General features: G+C 38.2%; 1 long non-coding RNA gene across 1 annotated transcript; it reads right to left on the reverse strand.

Annotated features, from left to right (window-relative positions):
* Window positions 1–315: 315 nt before the first annotated feature.
* Window positions 316–2,285, reverse strand: LOC121400050. Its single transcript, XR_005965508.1, has 2 exons — window positions 2,146–2,285; window positions 316–1,939 (listed from the first exon to the last, which is right to left on the reverse strand). It is a non-coding gene; the product is annotated as an uncharacterized LOC121400050 (long non-coding RNA).
* Between the last annotated feature and the right edge of the window lie 7,294 nt (window positions 2,286–9,579).

The following is a 9,579-nucleotide window of genomic DNA, read 5'->3' on the forward strand; positions in this document are numbered from 1 at the left end:
GTGGAGTAAATTATCATGCAGACTGAGAGGGGTTCCCAAACTTTTTCATATGACTGTACATATAAACATTATCATATTGTTGGGTAATGTCAGAAGTACCATTGTTGGATTATTACTTCCGTAAGAGACATCCTTAAAGGATATTAATGCAAATACTTCACAAACTCAGGATGTTTTTCCTTTCTCCCCCCTCAATTACCATGAATTGAGTTATGACTTTAAAACACTTGTAGTAAAGGGAACACGATATTATGTAAAATGGAACAGTTATGTAAGAGAAAAGTTGAGTTATGAAACAGAAAAGAACACAATAAATTTGACTAAATCTGCATTTAATCGTAATAGGCTTATAATGGAAGACGTTAATATGATGAGAATAAAGTCTCTTTATAATGTTAAGCTGCTTGAGACAAGACTGAGAAGATTCAGGAGGATTATGATTACAAGTTATTAAACATATGGGAAGATTTAGTCCTGTTTGCCAATTTTTTTTTAACTGATGGCAAAAATGATGTTTCAGTGTCATAGATCTATTAGCAGAGGTCCACGAAGACCATAATCATCATTATATTCTTACTATGCTCTGGCACTTATTTAGGTGAATCAAATTAACCAACATTCCCCATTATTCTCTAGTGACTAGATCAGTGATCCCTAACCAGTACCTTGTGAGTAACATGTTGCTCACCAACCCCTTGGTGACCTCAAAGTAGGTGCTTATTTTAGAAATATTGGCTTGGAGGCAAGTTTTAGTTTGCTGACTTCTTGTAAGAATCACACAGAACTAGGAAAGAAAGGGTCACAATATTTTTCCTGTTTGATGATCATTTGATGATAGTAGGGCTGAAAATAATGGGTATTAGCATACAACGTGGGTGCCCTTACCAGAATAAAGCCCCTGGAGGTGAGCAGGAACATCTTTGCAGGATCGGTGGTTCTCTGGGGGTAAAACGAATCAGTGAGTTTAGGTTAGCATTTACAGAAAGAGAGTTTGAGATCATTCAAGTGTCTTTTTGTGTTTGTAAATGTTGACATCTCTATGGTATGGACAAACTGCACAAGTACCAGAAAATCTAGAATTTTGTGTGCAGTTTATGTCCAGTTTTCCTAGCGTATGGTAGATATGGTAGAATCATGTGTCCTTACCAGAGCATATAGAATTAAACTAATAATCCCCAGCCAGTGGCTTTTGAGCAACATATTGCTCACCAACCCTTGAATGTTGCTCTCAAAGGCTTTAAACCATGTGCTTATATTTTTATTCTCAGCTTGGAGGCAAGTTTTGGTTGCATAAAAACCAGATGTACTGCCAAACAGAGCCTCCTGTAGGCTGCCTCATAGAGGTTTCTAAATAGCCAATCACAGCCCTTATTTGGCATCCATAGAATTTTATACTTGTTTTGCTCCCAATTTTAAATGTGAATGTGGCTCATGGGTGAAAAAAAGGTTGTGGACCCCAGAATTAAGAGTTGTGGCCTAAATCATTCTTTATTCTTGAGAACAGATATGTGACCAGGCGCTTCCTATTTCAATGATATCCTACTGGAGGTCAATGGGCCACATTGCCTTCCAATTTTTCTTTTTGGTCCCCAGAAAATACTATAGATTTCTTTGTAAAACATAATCATAACATATAGTTGGACTGAATTGATCTATGTGTTTGTGAGTACTGATCTGTTATTGATACTCAGAATCGCTGGAGCCCAGCATATTGTGTTATAGTTAAGTGCAGCATCATAAAGTTAATGGCAGGATACTTATTCAGCAGCAGGAGCATGGACAGTTCTAACTAATGTGCCTTGTACACACACATGTATCTCTCTTGAAATCACAATATCAGCAGTCCTGTCTTGCTTTATGATAGAATGGGCTCTTCTTTCTCAGGGCCAGAAACAGGTCTTGACAACCACTTGTCCGAAGGTTAATACACGCATCAGCACTAAAGAGAAAGAAATCCTTAAATGTGCATAGAATATAAAAAAACATCCAAAGCACACAAAAGGGCCCATTTACTAAAGCAGTGGAAAGTGCAAAAAAAATAGGTGCAATTTACAGTGGTTTTTATACGCTATTTAATGTTCTTTACTAGAAGTAATTGCACCCAGCATCATTCAGGCCAAAACTGCACATTTGTTCAACATGTACCTGTGCAGGAATGTCGCCATGTAAATGGCACTTTGATTGTATGTGAATCCACAGCTCAGCCCACAGTCCCGGGTTTCTTACTGAAATGGCCCGACTTTCTCTTTGATCTCCTGCACTGAAGAGCCAGAAAACAATGTTTCCGAAACTTAAAATAAGAAGCTTTTTTGCCCAGAACACCAAGAAGCTGCACTTGGAAACTTTTGTAACACTTTAAGATAAGCAACGAAACAATAGTAACTGTTTAAGATAAGCAAGTCTCTTGGGAGAACTGAGACTAGCAGTTTAAAGGGCAATTCACTTTCATCAAACACTAAAACATTGCACTACAACTCCCAGAAATGTATTAAAATGTGCATAGCCTGCCAAATGTTATAAAATATACATGGTAATTAAGGGATGTGGCAATAAAATGTGCATGGTCCAAAATTGTTTTGCTGCAATGCACGCAGCATATGTTGTCCCTCTTTTAGTTTATCAAATGTTGGGGGGTATGCAGTTTGCAGTAGGAGCCCTGTACTTACCATCTGGTACAGAGGCACTTGGAGACCACAAACCCTAGTACAAAAACTAAACCAGGGACCCGCCCCCTGCAGGAGGATGTTCCAAACACTTTCCCTTACCTTCGGGCCTCCTTGCAGTGCACATGGTGACTCCAGTGGGTCTTACTGGGGGGGGCAAAGAGAAGTTGAACCCCCTGCTCCCCTGGTAGTTACTACACTGATCTGCAACATCTGGTAACAGTGGATTCTTCTGCACCTTGTATTTCATGCACCAAAGAAGATGCATCTGGCAAGATACAATAGGTGCAAGCATGAAGTGTTTGGCATTTTCATGGGCACAAATGGTTTCTAGCTACATCGGTACAAAAATCCCTAATGTTTTTGTTGACTTCATCAGAAAGATAAAACTCTTTCTTCTCCTAAGATGTTTTCTGCCTCCACATTGAAGACTTTTATTGATCATCTGCTTGTTTATTTGGGTTAGTTGAGTTGTTGGCTGGATTGCTCGACACTATAATAGCACTGATGAGTATTTGCTAACAAATGCTAAACAGCTACTGGATGCAGTTCACTTAAGGCTCATCAAGTGCCTCGCAACTCTCGGAAGGTGTTATACTAGCTATGCAGCTATGGATATTAAGAAGAAGCGAAGTCTTGCATGGTGTGTGATGAGCATTTTCCCTCCCTAACAGCCGCAGAGAGAATAAACCACTTAACTCCTGACAATAAAACTCAAATCAAATTACATCTAAACATCTCGAAGGGAAATTGGTTTAAGGGAAAAAAAGACATACAAACAAACCTCAAATTATCCTGTTTGCCTGGCTAAAATCTGATTTATGAGGCGTCTCTGCTCTCTGTATGGCTTTGTAATCCACATGAAATGACCTAAATAGCTTGCTTTAAACCTTCCAGTGCCGGAAAAGCCAGTGACAAAAAATTCTGCCATTGGTTTACTGTGCCTCCAGCAGCACGAGGGTTAATACCATCACTCTGGGACACCTGGCTTTTGTTAACTCCATATGTGCTGGATGAGGCAGAATATCTCTGCTATAGCTGATCAGTGCTGAGCTGTCCAGCCGAGAAGGTATCTAGGTCATGGAAAAACAATGCATAAGATTCAAGAGTAAACACAGAAAATACAAATCCAAACAGTTTGGATCAATCTCCACTCTCTCATTTCCTATATTCCTTGTGCGCTTGTTTCTGACCTGCTGTCCAAAGAGTTTATTATTAATCATATATTTAATATTGAATGCCAGCACATATTAAGTAAAGCAAAAAGAGCCTGGGTGCAGTCCATAAGTATATGTTTTTGGCATTGCAAAGAAGATCGGCACTCACTGGGCTCATAAGGCTTTTTGGAGGGGTTGACTGTTTCCCAATTTACACATACAGTAAATATACATTTAAAGCTAAAAATGCCTTTTCAGAGTGGAACTTCTTAGCAAGGCCGAACTATATATATATATATATATATAGATATATATATATAGATATATATATATAGATATATATATATATATATATATATATATATATATATATATATATATATATATACATACACATATATATAGTGACAGAAGAGGCAATACCTAACCCAAAAAAGAGACAGCTACACCCAGTGTGGTTTTTTAAAGGGGTAGTTCACCTTAAAGTAAACTTTTAATATGTTATAGAATGGCCGATGCTATGCAACTTTTCAATTCCTTTATTTATTTTTTAATCTGCCTTTTTCTTCTGACTTTTTCCAGCTTTTAAAGTAGAGGTCACTGACCCCATCTAAAAAACAAATTCTCTGTAATGCTACACATTTATTTTTATTGCTACATTTTATTACTCCTCTTTCTATTTGGGTCCTTTCCTATTCATTTTCCAATCTCTTATTCAAATGAGTTGCTAGAGTAATTCAGACCCTAACCCAGTTCAGACAACATACACCAATTAAATCTTATTCTTCTGACACAGGAACAGACAGTATACCTCCTCAACCTGCTTGACAGGGTGTCAGTGACTGTTAATGCTTCTTTAATCCAGAAAATATGAACATCTACATGAGCAACACCTCTCTTCCTGTTTCCTACTTCCTAGATGGTGACCGCACATATCCCCTCACCTTTTTCCCCAGGTAGTCACTTATCAATTCCAGCATCTGCACTGGCTCCCCTAACCCAATTAAATACAGCCCCTATTATTATCCTCCCCTGCTGTCTAATAGTGCATTCTGTGATACCATCTGACCGTGGCAACCAGGTAAGGAATACAAGTATGGAACCTGTTATCCAGAATACTCAGGGCCTGGGGTATTCCGCATAACAAATCTTTCCATAATTTGGATATTCATACCTTAAGTCTACTAGAAAATCATATAAACATTAAATAAACCCAATAGGCTGGTTTCTGCTTCCAATAAGGATTAATTATATTTTAGCTAGGATCAAATACAAGGTACTGTTTTATTACTATAGATAAAAAGGAAATAATTTTTTAAGAAATCGGATAATGGAGTCTATGGGAGACAGCCTAATTCAAGCTTTCTGGATAACAGGCTTTCAGATAATGGATCCCATACCTGTATATAGAAAAGAAAACTAAAAAAGCACAGAAAAGAAGACCAACTTGTTATTTCAATATATCACTATGTACATGATACAAAAAGTTAACTCAAAGATGAACTTCAATTCAAGATAGTTTCTGCCTATTATTTAACAATTCCAGGCACGATGAACTGCATGATTCCCTCTAGTCACTAGTATTATTCCAAATTCAATATCTACAAAACCCAATCAGATTATTATTTTTTTTTATGCAGACTCAATCAACGATTCGCATCACATGGAGCTAGAACTTTTGACCAGATTTGAATTTGACTGAAATCTGGCTGTGCATATCTAATAGCCACGCGGGTTATAGGTGCATTCAGCTGTCATGCCGAAATTAGCGAAATAAAGCGCTATAACATTTGCCGAGCACTTGAAATTTCCATTACAATTAGTTGACTTTTTTTCCCCCTTGATTGCAGAGAGTGTAATCCTTTCAGGTAAGAACTGAAGCTCTTTATGCACTATTGTTAGAAAGACTATACTTCATTTATTCTGCGTGGACTAAATGGATTTTATGTAGGAAAAAAAAAAAAAAAAGAACAGAGAGTTTGGACTTATAAAACTTAATGATAATGGTACTTATTACCATTAAGCAACATCACATTCTGGCCACCAGCTGTGACAAATGTTCTGTGCTGCTCAGGCTTATTTTATATCTCAGCAGTCTGAGGATTGAATGTTTCAGTGTCTCAGAATCGTAGGTAACATTTCTGCTCTTAACCTTGCTTTATACAAAGACCCCTATCTTTTCCCGGGACTCTTTGGAGATCACCAGCCCACCTTTATTCCATTCTGCTGAACAGCACAAATGAGTCCTGTTAGAATAATGTACTCTTGGTACTTACACAATGTATGCACACCTCCTTCCTCTGTGTCTTGTGATCATAAACATTTACTGAGAAGATATTTGCTTCAATCGCGCTCTATACCCTGGAGCCAAGGATGCTTAGAAATTCAAAATAGCAGTAGGGAAAGCTTACTCAATGTTGTATGGATTTAGCAATTGTCTGCATAATTGTGATGAATTTTAGATTCGGTTTGTGACAGGGATCATCACAATCGGGGAGAATTGAAGGGAACTAAATATGCAGCGAGGTTAACTGTTCAGTGGCATTTGTTTGCTGAGACTATTTATGGTGTGGTGCAGGTAAACATGTCTAGCCCTATATATATATATATATATATATATTTATAGGGGCATTGTTTTGTTTTATAATCCTATTTTTCATGCCCACTGTTTTGGTGATGTTGCATTAATGCTTCATGTAACGGCTTCCATATTCTGCTTATAATTAGAGTTAACATTTAGTTTAACTAGAGTTTTCATTAGCCACCCTCAGCAAGTCTCTTGAAAGGCATCTTACTTATTCCAGCTTAAGGCAAGCCAGTTTCCCAACCGCACTAAACACTTGAATTTATAAAGCTGCAATGGCATGTGTCTGACAGCAGCAATACAGTTTTAGTTCAGCCATACAGATTTGTTGTAGACTGAATAGCAAGAAAGATTCACAAAATATGGTTAAATTAGATGCCATGGACAAGAAGAATAAGTTGTAGATATCGAGCCACAAGCAGCCCACACTGATACCAAGCTCTGCCAACATGGGAACAGAGTAAAGAGAGGCCAGTGAGTTCTATTCGTAATACCTACAGTTGCCACCAGGCCAGTTCAAATTATACTAGATGCCAATATTATTAATAGAGAATAAAGATAAAAATATAGAAAGTTTGGTATTTTTTTCCAGAAAAGGCGGAAAGCATTGTAGTTACAGGTATAAGGCAGGTGGAAGGTCAGAGAGGCCAAAGGTCAAGGCAGGCAGCACAAGATAGTGGTCATAGATCAAGCAGAAGGTCAGGTGGCAAACTATGTAGTCAGACCAGGTCTATCCATAGTACCAGCAATCAGGCAAGAGGTTGGTAAGACAAGTTGAAAGTCAGGGCACACAGAACAGGATCATGGTTGATAATCAAGCAAAGTATAAAATGCCTGGAAGCCTTAAATAGGCCCACCTCCATTTATGCAGCATCTAATGTGCACTGTGTGTAATAACTCACCCTGGTGGTCTAGTCAGGGTGCGACGGGGTCGCCCGCCGTGTCCACCTCCTTCGGTGCTGTTGGTATAATACGCGTATCTTCCGGGTTTATGCGTTAGGCTATTTCTGTCTATATCCGGAAAGTGCAGAAAGTGACGTCATCGGTTGGAGCGAAATTCTAAGTATTTAAAGGGCTCTTTGTGTTAAATTCATTGCCCAATGTAAAGTTCTATTTACTTAGTTCCTGGGTGTCTTTTACTAGTGATTCCTGATCTGTTTTGACTCTGCCTGTACCTCATCTTGTCCAGTCAGCTGCCTGCCCCAATTTTGCTTGTCCCTTGACTATTCTTCCGGATTTGTACTGCGTTTTGGTGTTTGGCCGGCCTATGACCTTGACTCCGCTTTGTCTATTGATTCTGTACTGCACTGCCTGATTGGTAACGACCCAGCCTGTCCCTTGACCACGCTTTTCCACTCCAGTACCACGTTTGGTTCCCTTGCCTGCCTAGAGCTCTCTCCCTAGTCCTCTCATATTAAGACCTGGCGGCACCGGAGTGACCAGGACCTTGGGGATTGTTCTTGGTTTGGGACTCTGTTTGTAACACGGTGTGACAATGTGCACTCCATTGCATCATGAGACACACCACAATGCACACGATGCACATGACTTCTGCATGTGGCTGAAGAACGGCTAGCATGCTGGGAAAGCCGGGACACCAAGTAAGTCTTCTTACAGCTAACAAGTATCAAGAGGCAGATCCTAATTTACCCTGTGAAACAGCCCGATTTCCATACTGAACATACATAGTGCCCAAATGCCATATGTTACATCCAAGACTTGAAGGTTAAAGGTAAAAAAACATATACTAAGGTGGGGATGTAAATTGCCAGGTTCACCGTTCTAGTAAAGCATAGACCGCAAAAGGTTCAATACCTAACGAGTCCATAGTCATGTGTTACATGATTCCAAATCGGTGACAAAACAATCCTATTGGGGCTTATTTAATGGTTAAGCAGACTTTAGTTATGGAGATCCAAATTACAGAAAGATCTCTTACCTGGAAGACCCCAGCTCCTAAGCATTCTGATCCAATACCTGTGCTATATAAGATAAGCAGAGATTGGTTTACCCTTACCTTTTCCTATGATATGATATGCTTACCAATACTTTTTTGTGCTGGAGCATCATGGTTACTATTGATATAAAGCACAGAGGTGGCCAGGAATACCCGGTATGTATGTAATATATCAGGTTAGATTATATTTTATATTTAACATTTTATGCTAGTTTGCTAAATACAGTATCAGAGACTGCAAAATGATGAAGGTTCCATGGCTAAAGTTTTATCAAGTAGATGCTCTATATGGAACCTGATAACTGTCATCCTGTAACTCCCAAAATACTGTTATTGGATCTTTCAGTATTTTTTAAAGCAAAAAAAAAAAATCAAAAAGCAAAAATGTTTTTGTTAATTCTCAGTGCATGCCTAACTGTATGACATTTTGTCTGCATGATCAGCTAACACTGGTTGTATAGAAATGGGAAAGGACAACACAACTGGAGATGTGAAGCTGCAAATGTAACATGTCTAATCTGCGGCAAAAAGAAGTTTTGTTCTTGCAACTTATCCAGACTAATATAAATCACTATTATTAGGATATTTCCTTCTCTAAACATTATTTTATATTGGTTTTTCCACAAGCAGACCTAGGTCATATTGCAACAGTATGTTATTTTCTAACACCAGCTCTGAATTTTGAAAATGTTACTATTAGCTATTATAAGAAAACAATTATTCAATGTTCAGTGCTACCATACGTGCCATTGCAGTGATATAAATGTTGCTGGGTAAGTTGCTTTGCAAAAAAAAAGTGATTTATTCTACTTTCTAAGGAATAATTATGTGGCCACAAGACTTACAACAACTTGGACAACAATATGTGGGAAAAGAATTGGCTTCAGCTTTATATAAACAGTTTAAGCACCACGCACATTATGTTTACTGCCAAGCATGTTTGTAGGCACGAATGGAATAAGTGAGAACTAGTGAGTATTCTGCTGTGAAGGCTGATCATCGACTGAAGGCCCCGGCATCACAAAACTGTGGATATAAAGAAAAAACCTTGAAATTTGCAATGACCCCTTCGGAGTTGTAACAATAAGTCTAAAAAAACAACAAGAGAATATTAAATACATAACGTGTTGAACAGTAATAATTGATGTATGGATATATATATATATCATATAAATAAAAAATACATATTAACACAAACATTATTTAACAGAAACAAGC

The sequence above is a fragment of the Xenopus laevis genome, chromosome 2L, assembly GCF_017654675.1.
Source record: "Xenopus laevis strain J_2021 chromosome 2L, Xenopus_laevis_v10.1, whole genome shotgun sequence".
Taxonomy (NCBI): Eukaryota; Metazoa; Chordata; class Amphibia; order Anura; family Pipidae; genus Xenopus; species Xenopus laevis.